The sequence below is a fragment of the Mus caroli genome, chromosome 10 (genome assembly GCF_900094665.2).
Source record: "Mus caroli chromosome 10, CAROLI_EIJ_v1.1, whole genome shotgun sequence".
NCBI classification, from domain to species: Eukaryota; Metazoa; Chordata; class Mammalia; order Rodentia; family Muridae; genus Mus; species Mus caroli.
Window position 1 is genome coordinate 91,534,195 of NC_034579.1, and position 19,022 is coordinate 91,553,216.

At 34.8% G+C, this 19,022-nt stretch overlaps 1 long non-coding RNA gene across 1 annotated transcript in view; it reads right to left on the bottom strand.

Moving 5' to 3' along the window:
• Positions 1-19,022, bottom strand: part of LOC115032127 — a 131,896-nt gene that overhangs the window by 55,515 nt on the left and 57,359 nt on the right. The window contains exon 4 of the long non-coding RNA XR_003837759.1: positions 5,495-5,662. This is a non-coding gene — a long non-coding RNA (uncharacterized LOC115032127). The remainder of the gene's footprint in view (positions 1-5,494; positions 5,663-19,022) is intronic.

Here is a 19,022-nt window from a genome sequence, read left to right on the forward strand (position 1 = left end):
GTCCAGGCTCTTCTGGCTTTCATAGTCTCTGGTGAAAAATCTGGTGTATTCTGATAGGCTTGCCTTTATATGTTACGTGACCTTTTTCCCTTACTGCTTTTAGTATTCTATCTTTATTTAGTGCATTTGTTGTTCTGATTATTATTGTCCTCCCTTTATACTTTGGCTTTACCAACATTCAAATTATAAAATAAAAATGAAAGGGTCACAGGATAGTATTGGCAACATGTGGAATGAAGGTGATATTGATTTTACTAGTACTGATTTGAAATTGATAGCTAGTGAGGAAAAGTGTTGAAGACTTTCTTAGAATACCAACTGACTAAGGAGAAAAGATCAGTAGCATCATAGTATGTTTCACTATAAAATTCTTCAAAATCCACATGTGAGCATAGAATTAAAATGACTATAGATACAAGCTTTCTCTGTACTCAGGCATCTTTATACAAACAAGGCAAATCTGAAACATCTTATCAACCCATACTTAATTTTTTCATACATCACATTCAGGAAGCACACAGTTTATTTTTAAAATATATATCAAAATACAATGAATGCCCATGTTGTACTTATGAATGTTTTCAAGAAAAGAGTTGATATTCCTACCTCATTTAACTATTACATAAAACCCAATCATTTGTGTTATTAACTGTGTTGTTTGGGTTAAATAGCTTACATCAACTTTTATTTACTTATTGAAAGTACAGTCCACATGCTTATCACCTAGAGAAATAACCTCACAGCATTCTCCTGAGAGTGTATTCGTTGAGAAGGGGACTTTTTAAAAAAGCACTAGACTTGCAGGCAAACAATTGGCATTGTGTATCTGGTCTGAGCAAATGCTTGTGCTATGCAGCCATTTCCAGGAATTCGCTTCTAAACAATGCCTGGTCTTTGAATCAACACTGCACTCCCATAGAGCTTCTATTTTTGCTTTCCTTGATCAGTACCAGGGGAAGAGAATATAATGGGTTCTTCAGAGAAACTTTTCTGGGTGACATAGAACTCAAGGAAATAAAATCATGTAATGATTTCAAGACACTTTAAATTCTTGCTGGTCCAGCTCACTTCTGTAAACAATTGATGTACAAGTGCCTGGAGGGCTGAAGTGTTGATGGTACATTCCTACTATGTTGACAGAAGTCTAACACATCACATGTACAAGCCATGTGAAAGGAACCACCCAAACTTTGCCAGAGTTCAGCTTAAAACCCATGACAAAAAGAGAATGTAAAACAAATCAGAGTATGTATGTCTTTACAATACTTTAATTTTTAATAGCTGAAGAAAAATTCATAAAATTACTTTAAAAAAGAATAGTCCATGTCAATAGGAACTTAGAAAGTGTTTTCTATTTAAACTTAAAATATCTGTATTTAAAATATCTGATTTTAATTATCTGCATTTCCACAAACATGCTTTGTTTAAGGAGAATTGCAACGTATTAATTGGTCTGTCAGAGAAAAGTCAGAGATAGACAGCAAGGTGCCAGAATATATCTTATTTAGGAACATTTTTGATAGGGCAAAAGGTGAACTCAGTTTAGAACTGTCTTCAAATCTAAACACAACAAAACAAAGTGAAAGGCAACATCACAGGTAGCTCCAGGCAAAAACTTTCTGTTAAAGGAACAGAAGAGAATTCCTTCAAAATGAGCTTTGATGAGACATGGGAAGAAAAGAATTATTCATAAACTAACATAGCAGAATCATGCAAAGTGGGAAGTTCAGGTCCCCCAAAGGCAGATATTAAATACTGTACACTAAAGGATACATAACACTCTAAAGGAGTTAAGCAAACAAAAGTGGGGTTTTTGTTTTGTTTTTTGATTTTTGTTTGTTTTTGTTTTTGTTTTTTAGAAATTACCAGAAGAGCCATGAACCATCTATTAAAATGGTGATTTGACAGTGGGAACATTTTTTTCAAATAAATTGCTTCATTTGAGGGAAAAAATAGAAGAGAGAGAAGGATAAAATTGTATTTAAAAGTAATATGCCTTTAAATATAACATGCTTCATGTAAAATTTACCTATTTTTCAAATGTTTGTAAAGATCATATTTGTTATTTTTCCATTGATACAATATTTCTAAAGATATTTTCTCGTTTCTTTTTCTTTAAATCAGAAAATTTTTTAAAAGAAAGAAATGTAAGAAAATCTTTCATTGGTGAATCATTTAGCAATGAATAGCTCTAGGTCTTGTTTAAAGGACCACACTAATACTGGAGGCAGAAAAGGATATGAAAAGAAAGAAATCTGGCCTAAGTATGCTCTAAAGAAGTAATCCAAGACATTCCTTTCTCTCTTGCTTCTTCCAACAAAATAATAACATTTGGGAATCTTTCCCATGGAACTAGACTCAAGCAGTCCATGGGATGCAGAAAGAATAGAGACAGAAAACTCATGCCTAAATTGTTTCAAAGTGTGAATTGTACTGTTCTCAAATATGGGACTGAAATTTTTACAGATGGAACTAGGAAAGATATTCCTAAGGCTGTTTTTTTTTGGGGGGGGGGAGCAGGGAATAGGAACATGTAAACTACATTTGCAGAGGATCTGAGCTGGGTTTCTGTACCTACAGCAGGAAGTCCACAATGGCTCATTGCACTAGCTCTATGGTATCTTGTGCCCTTTCTCAAATTCCAGTAGTATCTACACTCCCATGTATTCTACCTGTGTATCTATACACAATATTCTAAAAATATTTTCTGTACTACTTTGAGTTAAGTGTATGTAAAAATAAAAATATGATAAAAGATATTAAAAATACCATGTATTTACACTATATAACATGCCTTCCATATGTTGGCTTATACTGGATCTATTCTGTACGTGTTATATATCTTCATATACAGATATTATATACCATGTGTATACTATGTTTGTACATAATATTCTAGATTTACATAACTTATTTACAGTTATGAAATCTTTATGAGCCCTATACAAGAATAAACATAATACAGAATTCATATACATTTCTTTCATTTTAAATTATATTTTTACTTGTTGAGGGACAATGCAATTTTAACCCTTGAAAAAAAAACTCAGGTCTCTTTCTGAAATATATTTTTTTAAAACACTGCTTCTTCATGTTTAGTTTATTTTCATTTATGGTCTAACCTTTTTTATATCTAATAAAAGTAAATAAATAACAAAATAGATCATCAAATTAAAAATGAACAGAGTTTAAGACTCTAATGTCAAATACATTATTGTTCCTTTTGCATGATAGAATCATCACCTCTTTTCTGGGATATTTAGGATTGAAGTCAGGATCATATACTTACTAAGTCAGTGCTGTCACCCAGTTAAATTTTCAGCCCTGTTCTCAAATTTTATTCTGAGTAGGAATCATTATTAAATTTCCCAAGGTTTCCTTGAATTCACAGTATATCCCATGAAGACCTTAAGCTGGTACTCCCTCTGTATTAGCCTCCTGAGTAGTTGACATTATAGTGAATGCTCCAATCTCATCAGTCACTTTTGTGCCAGCATTAAAAATCTCTGACAGAAAGAACTCACTGCATCAAAGATTTCCTTTAGCTCACTGGTTCAGAGGGTGGTAGCCAATAGCAGTGGGAAGTTATGCACAATGGGGCTGCCCAATTCATTTCTGCGGCAGCATTTGGTGAACTCTATTCACATCACTGTGTACTAGGAGTCATCAGATTGCTAGTGCAACAAGGAGCCTATTATAGTCTCCAAATTCTTGTCCTTGAGGAACTATTTCTGACAGCCAATTCTCTACCTCCAAGAGTATACTAAATAGTGCCACAAACTCAAGAGTAATTATTTAAAAAAGAACCTGGGGAGGACATTTTGAATTCAAAGCTCAAAACTGGATAATTTTTTAATAATAATGATTACTATTTCAGTGGTTCCATCAATTAATGGGCATCCTAGAATAGAACTCTAGAAAAATTTCAACTTGGTGTTTAATAGAATTTTTTTCTGAACAGGTAAAGTATACAACACGAAACACCTTTTTGTAAGAGTCGCAGATGTATTTTTATAAATACATTAAGAAAGAAATTACTTTGGAGGCAGAACCAGATGTATCTCTGTGAGCTCATGACCAGCCTGGCTTACATAATGAGTTTCAAGATGGCCAGGACTACACAGAAAGACCTTATCTCAAAACTGAAAAGGAAAGTAACTATTGTTCTATGTGCATGCTTCCTTCTTAGGCTTAGTAGCCAATGGCTGGATGAAATCACCTATCAAGGACTCTAGTGATCATCGGAATCCATTTCAGTGTTTTGCTATGTTTCTCATCCTTAGCAACTGGCAGGACCTGACAGGGCTAACCACTGCCTCTTTCTTGACATGTTTTTGTAATGGTTTTCATTTTATTAACTTCTCCCAAGTCTACCCTAGTTTAATACATTTCCAGCACCTCTTCTCTATTGGAACCTAAAAGGCCATTTTCAAGCTGTAAGATTTCAAATGTCTATCACTTAATCTGGCATATATTGTGCTACCTTCTTGATAACTGCCTTGGCAGGATCAATAGTTACTGTGATCTTGATATATATACTCATATGTAAACATATATAATAAAAATAAACAGTGAACATTTTTGCAGTCTTGTTGACTTTTTCCTTTCTTCTGCCAGCCGCATCTCACAATGCATGAATGGCAATCTTTTATTAATTCTTAGGATTCAGAAGATGAGACACTGTCAGCTACTGACTCAATAGATTCTACTACCCCAAATCTGCTCTTTTCTATCCATCCTTAAAATACATTCAGACTCACACCCTGTATGTGTGAGAATCTGTAACATTCTCACTGAGTCATTAGCATCTCTTTGTGATGGCAACAAGAGACTCTCTGCTCTGCCTTTGCTGTTGCTATGGCCTCCTGACTCACTGCCTCTTATTCTTTCCCACACCCCTAGTTTTGTTTTTGGTTGGCAATGATCCCACCCCCCAAAATCTCATATCATTTTAATCCTCTGTTCTAAGTCATATAGCTGTTCCAGTTCTATCTATTATGGTCCCATTCTCTCTCTGTCTTCCTACTACTGTTGCTATTCTTCTGCCCCAAACCAGACACATCTTGCTTGTATATCTCAACCAGCAACCCATAAACTAAAAATTGCTACTTGTCACATGTCAGACAATGTTCTCTCCATTACCTTGCTTAGAGGGTGAATTAAATGTTGCTTTCTTAAATTCTTCACCCACCCCCTCTAGTCTAAAATGCATCCCCTAGTCCCCTTGCATGCATAGTCTAAAATTATGCCCTGCTTTAATTTTTAAATCACATTTATCTTTAGCATTTTTCTCTTCTCACTGAAATGAATATTCTAGAAACACTACTTTTGTATGATTAGTTTTTGCTCCGTGCTAGTACTTCTCAGAATGACTGGCCATTCTGGTCAATAAATAACTTGTGATAACATAAATGCAAATTAATCAGGAATACAGTATCCGATGAAGATCCAATTGATACTTCTGAATTATTGAGACTATGGACTATGTACTTACACAAATATATTTCATACTCCTCAAAAAATGTCTCTGAAGATTTTTAGAGAGTAGAAGCACCATTGAGGTTAATTGCATGGACTTGGTTGTGAACATACTGAGTTCAAGTTCTGGTTGTAACATGAGCTCTGAACATCTGCTTGTTTAACCTTTCATTATTGTCTTTATCTGCAAAAGATAAGAAACATTCTTATGATGACCATGAGAAATACATAATAAAAATCATCTGGCTGTCGTCTGTGTTTATCACCTCAAGGTTCTGAAATGCCATGTTTTATATTGATGATATATTATAAAGCTTTCAAAATATGACCACATGCTCCTAAATGGGAAAGAGTTTGTCTTAGTTACGGTTTGTATTCCTGCCCAAAACATCATGACCGAAGAGCAAGTTAGGAAGGAAAGGATTTATTCAGCTTACACTTCCACACTGCTGTTCATCACCAAAGGAACTCAGGACTGAAACTCAAGTAGGTCAGGAAGCAGAGGGCATGGAAGGATGTTACTTACAGGCTTGCTTCCCCTGGCTTGCCCAGATTGCTTTCTTATAGAACTAGCTCAGTGATGGCATCACCCACAACGTGCCCTCCCCCCTTGATCACTAATTGAGAAAATTCCTTACAACTGGATCTCATGGAGGCATTTCCTCAAGGGAGGTTCCTTTCTCTATGATAACTCTCACTTGTGTCAAGTTGACACACAAAACCAGCCAGTACAGAGACAATGGTTGCCTATTTAGAAGATAACCATTGGTGCCAAAGTAAAGCAAAATGTGTGTGCATAAGGGAGGGCCATTGCAGGAATCATGTGAACCCTCACCCTCCATCACTACACAAAAGATGATTCTAATTCTGTTCCTCCTATGAGACTGAAATGAAATGAGGATTTAGAAATAAAGGATCATTTTACTTTCCAATCTGCATATTTACTAGTATATAGACCTCCTAAATGAATGCTTTAGAAAACAGAATGCCCTTCATTGTAGCCCCATGAGCCAAGATTCTCAGCTGATATTCATGTTTACAAGATACTGACAAACTATGTGGAAATGAAAATGGTGGAAAATATTTATTTGTTCACTCTCTCTGTAAAATTGACTTTGTACCAGTGACTAGCATCGTTACTGGGTTTATTAAACACCCCTAGTTATTTCTTTATGCTTCTAAATATTAAACTTTAAGTAAGTAGAATAACTACATTTATCAATTTGTGTAATCATATGTATCTGGAAAAAGGGATTTCTCTAGTTTATGAATCAGACAACTATTAGGAACAAGGATATGTTTTCATGTTTAACCATTTCTCTGTGAATAACGATATTAAAGAAATCTTAAACAATCAGAAAGAAATAATAAAGTTTTATGTTGACTTACATGTTTTCTTGAGTTAGCCACAGGTCTTGAGAGATTATTGCATTTTAAATGATAAGGGCTACTGAGTTTCTATATGCAAAATTAATGATTAATTTATTATTTTAATTCTTATTTCTTAGATAAAATAGACTTTTCTATTTCCACCTTCTGCTACTCCTAGAGCATGAGTGGCTAACTTAGTACATTATGTTGTTTACCTTAGTTGAAGCAAGATATTATTTATGGAATTATGCCTTTCTGTCCTTTATCTCCACTGGGTAATATTTTCATGCAAGAGTTCCTAAATCATTGCTCTTATTTACTGACTCCAAAAAATTATTTGTGCCATTTCAGTTGTCCTTCAATTCTTTTTTTTTTTGGATACAGATTTGATCTATCTGCTCAGCTCTTCTATAAGCAACTCACTGAATACTTATATATAAGGAACTCTGCTAGACAGGGCATAGCTAGGAAGATAAATGATCAGATTTGAGTGAGTTAATTGTTCATTCATCCTCATAAAATGTCAGAAGTGTCATAAAATTTATATATAGTATGAAAACGTAAAGATGGCCCTAAAGAATACTTGAGATGTTAGAACAGGAAGATCACAAAACTAGTTTAGAAGTTGAGAACTAAAACATGCACAGTACCCTAAGAATTTTGGAGGATTGCTGCTCTTTTTCTTTATATCAAGGCTAAATCATGAGAAAATATCAAAGTAGGCAAAGAACTGGTCATAGAGTGCAGACCACCTTAGATGACCTCATTCATATATCTGCAGGCGAAGTACTCATGCAACCATGAGCTCACGGTGATGGAGAGAAAAATATGCAACACAAGCATATTAGAATAGGAAGCACACCTGAAGAAGGTATCTCTGAGTAAGATTTATTTATGGAATCACAGTCAAGAACTCCTATGCACCAGGCATGAGAGATGCAAAGATACAATAAAAATTTCCTCTACTCCCAGCAAGGACAGTCATGGCCCTCAACTTACACAATTCCCTAAGAATAACAGATCCAAGAGAGACCCACACCAACTCCCACAAGAGATGGATTTCCTCCTGCAACCCAAAGAAAGAACATCAAGGGTCATAGGCATCATCTTTATTCTCATTTCATTACAACACTCTAAATAATTCTCTTAACACACACTTGGTTAGATTCAACAGTTAAGATGTCATATAGAAAGAATCTAACTGTTAATGTGGCTGGTTCATGAACTCTACTTGAAAAGGAAAGATGTAAAATTTGACCTTCCACTTCCTAAACTTCACCCATCAATGGTTTAATTGGTGCATCATAAACAGCATGCATATAAGTGGAATGAAAAACAAAGCTAAAACAAAGCATAACACTGAGCATCTGGAGCTACTGTTTGGTTAATAAAATGCTTTTAATTTTGTACCTAATTATAATAGACCTCACTAGTATTTCTAAAGTGAAAATTTGTAATCTAATCAAATCCCATATATGTGTACCTATATATAGCATTTATATATAGACATCTTTGTTTTCTCCCTTTGAAAAATAGTTCTCATTATTTTCTTTCATTTGGGGATAAAAACAGAGCAACATGAGAAGCAGCAATCCTTTAATAAAGAATTTTCATATTAGAAACCCTCGTGGCTCAGGTTTGCTGATTTTGTTCCTTTTAATTTTAGTGGTAGAGCCTTGTCTTTGGGGCAGAGTGCTCTGACAGAGAAACCAATTTCTATTTTCCTAATTAGAATTCAGAAGGTGTTGAGAGATCTGAGAGTCTTTAAATGCTTTGCCAAATTCTGTCCTTCCGTGGCCATAACTCAAATTCTTCAATTAAATTTAATTCAATGAAAATTTTACTTTAGGTCTTGTGGTTAAAATAATCAAGAAAGACAAATTATGACAAATGACAGCCTGTGTCTGTGATGCTGACTGAAGGACTTTCTGTGTATATTCTCTGATGTGTATATAAAACTGGTTGTAGGCAGAAAATGTCAAGTACACAGTCCCTGGAACATCTTACACCAGATCAACTGAAAAAAAAAAATCTCATGAAAGGTAACAATGGCTTTGTCCTCCACACTGTGAAAGTAACTTAGAATGAAAGAGACACCAAAGTCAACATGATGACAGTCCTGTTGGATGCTGCTTTCTCTAAGGCTTTTGTTTTTGTTATTACCTTCTGCCCTCAACTATATTGTTCTTGGATCATACCCAATGCATCTGTTGAGATGTGTCCTGTCCTTAATATTAGGATGATGTAATTGGTGAGGGAGAGTGAATTGCTCTGGGGCTGGATTTTGTAAAAACAGTTTAGTGTTCTTACTACAGCCCTTCTGCTCACTTAGTAAACAAATGGTCAAGTTATACCACATTTGGAACCATGAAAGATGTATTTACTGTAACCCCAATAATATAGAGAAGGAACTGGTGGTCCTTACCTTGACTAGCTCTTTTTATATCAAGTCAAAATATCTGATTCAGTTGTTAGGTTGATTAATTAACAAACCCTGATTTTGCCTATGAAGAAAATAATTAGGTTCAGAGTGGTTTATCTGTTGACACAATATTTATTCAGGGAAATACCATGTAAACAAATTGCTATAGAAATTAGGAATAAAGACAAATACAAATAAGACCATTCAAAACTATAAATGAGGAATAGTTAAGATATCCTAGGAAGATCTGTGAGTGATTAAGACAGAACGTGGGAAACATACAGATTTGAAGTTTAGAAGCTACATACTACAGTATGAGGGATGGGTCCACCCACCAATCTCAAAAGTATTAACACAGAATTGTCCCTGTCAAAAGGAAATGCAGAGACAAAGAGTAGAGAAAATACTGAAGGAAAGGCCATCCATAGACTTACCCCTCCTGCCCTACTTATGAATCCATCCCATCTGCAGACACCAAACCCAGACACTATTGCTGATGCCCAGAAGTGCATGGTGACAGGAACCTGGTATGACTATCCAATGAGATTCTCTGCCAGAGACTAACAAATACAGAAATGGACCCTCACAGACAATCATCAGATTGAGCATTAGGGATTCCAATGGAGGAGTTAGGGGAAAGAATGAAGGAGCTGAAGGGGATAACACCATAGGAAGAACAACAATATCAACAAACCAGAACCCCAGAGCTCCCAGGGACTAAACCACCAACCAAATATTACACATGGAGGGACCCATGGCTCCAGCTGCATATGTAACAGAAGACTGCCTTATCCAGCATCAATAGGAGAGGCTCTTTGTCCTGTAGAGACTTGATGCCCTAATGTAGGGGATAATAGGGTGGTGAGAAAGGAATGGGTGGGTGAGCTCCTTCATAGGAACAGAGGGGAGGGGAGATGCGTTAGGGGGTTTCCAGAGGGGAAATTGGGAAGTGGGTTAACATTTGAAATGTAAATAAATAAAATAACCAATAAAAAGAAAAAAGAAAACCATAAATAGCTATTATGGAGCCAAGTGCTGAGCAGTGTGCTCAAGCCTTACTGACATTATTTAATCCTTAAAACATCTGTCCAAAAGAAAACCAATTTTAATTCCATGTTACTGATAAGAAATGTGGGATTGTGAGAGGTAAAGATTCTAAGCCCCAGTATAGGGGAATGCCAGGGTCAGGAAGCAGGAGTGGGTGGGTTGGGGAGCAGAGAGAGAGGGGGACTGTAAAGGGGATTTTCAGAGAGGAAACTAGGTAAGGGGATAGCATTTTAAATGTAAATGAAGAAAATATCTAATAAAAAGAAAAAGAATGATAATAAAAAATTAAATTAAAAATTATTAAAAATATTTTAAGGTGACCTTCATTAGACCACAATTATATGCAAAGTCAACATTCTTAATAATTGAAAAGATAATAAAAATCAATAGTAATAAATTAAATGAAAAACCTCGAAAGTGATAGGGGTAGCCTCTGGTAGGGGTCCAGATGACATCATAGCTCACATGTGTGCAAGATAGGCCTTACTAGTGGGAAGAAAGACAAGTGCTCACATCAAACTCACCTTTAAACAAAAATGTTCAGAGACTAAATGGGGTCCCACAAAACCATATCAATTCATTCTGCAGAAAGAACATCCAGGGGCCCAACTATGTCCTTCCGGACCTCCTTCCTTATTATAATTATCAGTAAGGAGGATAAATCCATATTCTGTCCTTTTCCAGTGAATTTTGCTGTTCCTAAGCTTAAGGTATATTATTTGTAAATAAAATATACCTAAGTTTGAAATCTTATATAGTTTGGCAGTCTATTTCTTAAAAATTTAAGTTTTGTTTGGTTACATCAGAAAATATATTGATTGACATTTTAAGTCTGCCATGACTATATTTTTCTGCTTATGGTCAGTTTTCCATTTTATTTTTTCTTTTTTCCTGTTTTCCTTTTGACAAATGAAAACATTTTAGTTTTTCCTTTTACATGTTCTGTAGCTATAGCTCTGTAGCTATAGCCCTAAATTTTGTACTTACAATAGAATGTAAACTGATGAGACTCTATGGAAAAAAACAATAGTATTTTGTAGTACTTAAGATACAAAAATCCAAGGCAATTAATATTATAGACTTGTTCATGGTAATCCTTTATTATAGTTATATTTTTCAAATATTTTACATTGCATTGAGTTAAACCTCAAAATATATTGCTCTTCCTTTTAAACACATACTATACATTGAGGTTTAACTTTTATTGATGAAGATTGAAAATTTTATACCCTTTCATATACTTTTGTGCCATTAATAGTGCTATCAATTTTTGTCTATACATTCTCATTTCTTCGTTGTCCATAAACAGTCAGTTTGAAGACCTCTCTAGGGTTTCGTTTTTCTTTTCTGGATTGCAAAGAAACTTTGAACAAGTTTTAATTTAGGATTATAACTTTCTTGTTCATTGCTTCTAGAAATGGCCTCCCTATGTATTATGTGCCCCTCTGCTTTTAACAGTTCAAAGAGGGACACATATTTGTAAAGGTTAGTATGCATTTTCATCTTCTATATTTGATACTCCTCAATTAGTGGTTGCTTTGAATAGTTTGGAGGCTTTGCAAAGCATAGTGTGAAGTCCATGAGTGTTTTTTAAAGTCTGGGATTCAACCTTCTTGAGAACCTGATTGTACAGACATTTTTAGACATTTAATAGCATGTACTCTTAGATCTAAGAGCATGACTAGAGTTTCTTTCCATTATGAGTCAGGAAATTACTAAGATGACATTGGAGGAAACAGCACAAGGAATGTAATATCAAGAGATTAGAATAATGGAAGTAGAAAGCATTTTTAGATAACAGAAAAGTAAAGGAAAAGTAAGCAATTTGCTTTCAAATATAGTAAGGAGAAAATATAATTTTGGAGTACATCTTGACATAATTCAACTGTGGAAGGTTTTTAATAGAGGGTTATTTGTTGTGTGTACCTGTGTGTTGCAAGAGAAGGATCTGGTGGGAGTGAGGTCAAGCTGCCATGGTTTCAAAATTTCTTTAAGGGTAGCAACAACAACAACAAAAAATATTGCATTCTTTTTCAGTCTTGTTTTTAGGGCTCTTCTCCACTCCACTTTGGACAATTTGTTCTGCATTCTTCTGTTAAAACAGCTGTTTGAGGTTGATCTTACCATTGTCAAATTCATTTCAACAGATACTCTTGGATTTCTAGCAAAGTACCAGATGCTACAACATCCTAAGAGTGTGATCTTTAGGTAAGAGTCCCATTCCTTTGAGATCATTCTGTATTGTTAGAGAATGCATGACAGTAATGGTCTATACAGTATATAGTTTCTTGCACCCATCATCTCAAGACTAGTATGAATTCTCTCCTTGTTCAAAAGTGGAGTTTCCTTTCTTGTAGATAAAAGCAATGTAAATAAAGAAAATATCCAATAAAAAAGTAAAAATAATAATGAATACTAGAGATGAACAAGCACAAAGCTAAGAGCTGTTGTTCATTCCCTTGCATTCATCCCTCAATTCTACTCTTCCCACCATGCCTACATCTCCAGATATGTTTGCAGAATGTTCTTTGCCCTATTCTCCACAATATATTATTCAAAATGGTCTCTTTGTTTCAATGTAAGATGTTTCAAATATGATGTACTTTCTTATTTATTCATCTTTGGTAATGGAGTTTTCAAAATGAACACCTTTTAATTTCTTTGAGAACTTTTTACTTTCTACTTCTAACTTCCCCAGGAATTTCTGCATATCCCCTCTCCCAAGGTAATAACCTCCTTTTAAATATTTAATCTATTGAATCCAATAATCAGAGCTTCCCATAGTAGTCTGGATGTGACTCTATTCTCAAATGCCAGTGACTATCCCTTTCCCAGAAACCACCATCAGCGACTCCTCAAGACAGAGTTTGCCCTTTTATTCCCAACTCTTCTTATATGCTCTGCTTGAATGCTAGAACTAACACCATCTCTCTAGTGCTGCAGTTCTCAACCTGTGGGCTGCAAGCCCTTTGAGGGTAGATTTACCCCCAAATTGCTACCCAATACTATCCTACATAATAGATATTTATGTTAGAATTTATAACAGTAGCAAAATTAAAGTTATTATTTAGCAAGGAAAATAATTTTATGCTTTGAGATCACCACAACATAAGGAACCACATTAGAGGGTTGCAACATTAGGAATGCTGAGAACTACTGCTCTAGTAGGTTGCTCAACTGATGGCTTTCTTGATTTCTATCTCTTTCCAGTTAAAATCTGTTTTTCTTGCTTTATTCCCAGGCTAGTTTGTTTCTTATGCTATAATTCTATGCCAAGGTTCTTCCTGTGTAAAATTGTCTGATATTTGGGTAAACACTAAACTTTTTATCATGTCATATAAAAAAACTTTATGATAACAATTTTTTACTTGTCTTTAGTCTCACTTCTATGTTTTGCCCTATGCTTCCTACAGTTCTTTCTCAACATACATAATTAAAATAGCAATTTACTACTGAACATTTTTCAACAAGATGTAGTTTTTGTCTTTGTAGTAGTTCTTTATCTTTCACATCATTACATAATACTATAATATAAAATTGTTTGTTTGTTTATTGCCTGCTCACCATATTGAGAATAAGGTTAGAAAGGCAAGAAAGCAATATCTCTTTTGACATATTTCATCCTGTGTTTTATCACTTGTGGAAGGCTCAGTTATTTCTTAAATGAATGCATGATAATGACAGACTTTTGTACTAAGAAATGTGTGCCAAATCCAAGTCCTGGAGATGCTACTATGGTCTATCATTTTAGAGTTATGCCAATGTCATGACTGCCTTCATGGTAGGGTGTCAGTTCCATTTGCTGTCATAGGGGTGGTGAGGTTTATGAATATATAATATGAATGCATTAAAAATAGCATTATTAAACAGAATGTTAAAAATCTGATGCTCTAAAAGCTGACATGATATTAAAGAATCACAGCTTCAAACTTAGTGTGGTAGTACAAACTCGTAATGCCTAGCTTGGCAAAGGGGCAAAGGAAAGAGAATCATGGATTAAAGACCAGACTGAGTGACATAATCATAACCTATCTCGAATAAGCAAATGAATAAAACCAAATTATCATTAATGTAAGGGCAGCATAACTAAGGTAGACTGTGAGCAAAAGTGTTTTGACACTGCCATCCTTCTATAAGTTGAATCTCTGAATGAGAGATTGGATATAATCCAGTATAGCTAGAGCAAGTAATTTTAGAGAAAGAATTTCCTTTAGTAGCATTTGGAGTTCAGGATCCTTAGTATGAAAGTCACAACAACATGGAGCCTTGAGGTGTTACCTCAAGTTCCAGGAATGTCTGGAAATGTTACTAGAGCTAGAGCAAAGGAACAAATGTTTCTAAGGTCTGCTGCTGAACTCCTCGTTGATTTCCCACTCAAAATCTCATCATCAAACAGTGTAAGAAATTCACAAAGTCAGGTCAATTCAAGGCACTTTTTCATTAATAGTGTTTGTGGACATTTGTCATTAGCACAGATGAAACACAGGGTAAAAATCCCTTTAGTGCAGATCCTAAATGTAGGCTAGATACTAAATACCTCAGGAAGTATTTCCAAATATGACAGGGTGAAGACATTGGAAAATTTCTCCACCACACACAAGGGCATGTGTGCACACATATGCACATCAAAAGTAACCATCTGGAGAACTGCACACATTCAGGTAACACATGTAAAAACATTTGTTGCTGAAAGAGTGCACACACTGGGGATCAGAGAAGATAATCAGAGGCTTTTCTATATGAAGAGTCCCTCTGATCTTTAATTGGTGTAGGAGAGGATTTCCAGAGGGTGTTTTGTTTTGTTTTGTTTGTTTTTTTGGGGGTTTTTTTGTTTTTGTTTTGTTTTGTTTCATTTTATTTTGTTTTTGCCAGATTTGGTCAACACACTTGGTGACAAAGGATGAAAATGTAGGACTTCTTTACCATAGTGAGAAATTTGACAGTTGGCTTAGCTTGAGGTTGGATCCAGCTAGCCAAAGAGGCAGATTATTTAGAAATGCAGTGAATGGTGTGTGTGTGTGTGTGTGTGTGTGTGTGTATGTATATGTGTGTGTGTGTTTGTATATAAAAATACAATGTGTATGCATACAGATATAATGAAATGTATGTCCATGTATATTATGAATGTATTCGTAATATATGAAAGAATATAATGAATACATATTCATGTATTTATAAAGTACATTACTTTATATGCTGAATTGAGAAAAAGCAATAAAGAATAAGTAAAATAATACATAAGCAAGAAAATTGAGGTTAGAAGATTCTAAAACTGAAAGGGAATGCATTATTTTGATTTTTATACTAGAAATAATACCTACTAACAATTGGGTATTGCTGATATACAGTAATGTTAGGTAATTTTAAATCATCCCATACCTGTTAAAGACATACAAGGCCTACATAGAATCAGACACTTCAAGGAGCTAGAAAAAAGAAGCAAATGTTGAAAATAAAGATGAAGAATGAAAAATCATAAACAAAATGGATATTGCTATACAAAACAAATGAGAAGGTCCAAAAGGCCAACTATTATTTATGAATAGAACTTCCTATCTCCAACACTTTTAGGTATAATTGGTAAAGACAGCAAAACAGTGGTTGGAAAGATGACTCATTTAGTAAAAGGCTCATACAATTCTGAGTACCTGAGATTGTCCACTGGTATTCATTTAAATACACTAACTGAAAATCTAAGCATAAGAAGGGAATTAGACAAGCAACTACAACAGAAACAACAGAAGTGAGACTTAATATCATACCGGCCATACATCTGTAACCCCAGCACTGGGAAAACTGAGAAAGAAGAACCTTATGACCCAGAGTTGACCTAAGCTAGGTGAATCAGTGACTCTGATTCCAACAAAAGAACCTGTTTCAGAATATAATATGAAGAGCAATAGAGGAAGACAGCATCCTAGTTTCCATACACGCAGATGTGTATGTTTTCACATACACATTTTCCTCCATACACACATACAGACACACACAGACACAGACACACACAGACACACATACACTCAGAGAGAGAGAGAGAGAGAGAGAGAGAGAGAGAGAGGAGAGAGATCACCAATGTCTGCAGAGGTTAGATGAACAGTAACAGCAAACATCATCACATATGTTATCTAGTTAAAAGAATTAATTTCTGAAAAAAATGTAATGTCCTCAAGAGATTTTATCAAGGATATTTAATATCATTTTAAATTTCCCAGTTCAATTCCAGACTCATAACTTTATTGAAAGTCTAAACAACTCAAATTCTCTATTTGTTTTCAAAGAGTAAGGATAGAAGTGAAACGATAATATAATAGTAAAAGGAGGAATATAGAACTTCCAGAAAATGTCCAGGCCAATGTCTCACAAGAATAGATAATTTACTACCTGGAAGAATTTTGGCTAAACCTTCTGTGTGTAAAAATCATACCATGGCCAAATTGGGTTAAACCTTAGTAAAATTAAACATCAGTTACTTCATGCTGTCACGATAAATTAAACCACAAAAACTGTGTGATTACATTAACAGATGCCTTGAAAAGTTAATTAAAATTTAAGACCTTCATAATTATTTTTAAAAATAAGCTTCAATAAGAATAAAAATAGATTTTCTGTACCTGAAAACACAAGCGATATTTAAGTAAGGTTGAGAGAATCAGACTTACTGTCCAAAATAAGCCTCATGTAATTCTTAGAATTCATTACAGGGCTAAGAAATTTGCTAGTATAAAGTCAGTATACCATGATCAACTGACTTTCAAATATCAGTAAGAAATGGGTAAAGATAATACTGATGTATGTGCGTATGGTATATGGACTATTGGGTATACCTGTTTACATGTTTGCAGGCACACATGTGTGTCATTGTTCTTGTGCCTGATGTCTGTATATATATATATATATATATATATATATATATATATATATATATATAGAGAGAGAGAGAGAGAGAGACTATATATATCTATATATATCTATCTATCTATATATATATATAGAGAGAGAGAGAGACTGCAGGTTGTCCATGGCTGTCTTCATCTAGAGTCTCTAATTTTTTTTTTGAGACAGGATTTTCCACTAAATTCAGAGATTTCTGCACTGGTTTTTCTACCTCACCAGCTTGTTCCAAGATACTGATTCATGGACGGAGTATGAGAATGACAGACGCCTGATATTTGTGTCTATGCTACTGATGCTGATTGTCTAGGAGCCAACTTTCTGGCCTTAAAAAAAATCATAAGACTTATAGGCTGCAACCACAGCCTATAAAATTATTATATGCTTATAAATATTATTAAAACTTCTGAAAGTATAGCATTCTCATGAGAGGAAAGAACTAATTCTTAAAGGACACTGAGAAGTTTCTTATGCTTGTGATCACTGGAGCAGCAGTTTTCAGTTTCCCTTGTGCTAAATAAATTGATTGATTTTGAGCAATGTAATATATCTGTACTGATGCAAAGTAACTCCTGCTTATCTGAAGACTACGGACTTATAGAAATAACACTGTATATTTATTTTAGTTAGATTTTGTTTTATGTGTTGCTAAATACTAAAACCACAACCCTAGATAGTATGTGGATCATCTGACTTTTATTAAAATTGCTATTCACGTCCTATGAGAAACAAAGTGGAGAGAGAGAGAGAGAGAGAGAGAGAGAGAGAGAGAGAGAGAGAGAGAGAGAGAGAGAGAACAGATGGTGGAGCACTGTGTTGTTTCCAACCATTAACATTCCAGAGCTTTGATGATGAATTAGACATTTCAATGCTTTTGAAACATATTTTAATGCTAATTGTAAAAATGTTCCCTGTTTGCCATATTGTGCTGGAAATCACTATATGCTACAAAGAAAAGTATAAACAAAAGAGATTTAAGGATAGCCAATTCCAGAAACCTCACAAGCACAGTGGTCTGCCATTATCTAGATTCTACGGATCACATATAGAGGCAGAAGAAGACAAGTGCCTTTAGAAGGGCAGGGGAATGCCAGGGCCAAGAAGTGGGAGTCGGTGGGTAGGGGAGCAGGGCGCGGGCGAGGGGGTATAGGGAACTTTCAGGATAGCATTTGAAATGTAAATAAAGAAAATATCTAATAAAATATAAAAAAATGAAACAAGAAAGCAGAAGGGCTTCTATGCTGCTGTTAATCTTTATCTTAGAGCTGAGATGTTGAAATACACAAGAAGTAATGAAGTTATAATCCTGCTTTGTGGAAAACTGGAAAACTAAAAAGAAAAAAACCTTTTGGTACCTAAGTTAGATATTGAAACATCTAACTTATTTTCTTTTTTTAAAAAAGATTTGTTCATTTATTTATTTATTTTAGTTATGAGTACACTGGAGCTGTCTTCAGACACACCAGAAGAGGGCATCAGATCCCAGTACATATGGCTGTGAGCCACCATGTCGTTGGTGGGAACTGAACTCAGACCCTCTGGAAGAGCAATCAGTGCTCTTAAACTCTGAGCCAATTCTCAAGGCCCTAAAATCTATTTATTTTCAACAGGTGAAATTTGGAGACTGGTTACTAAGCATTGTTCAATTCAACAAGCTTCACAAAAAGACATGCTCCCTGAAAATCAAGTTTTGGGTTTTTTTTTTCTAATTAAAAAAAAATAAAAATAGGGCTGCTATGAACATAGTGGAGCATGTGTCTTTTTTACCGGTTGGGACATCTTCTGGATATATGCCCAGGAGAGGTATTGCTGG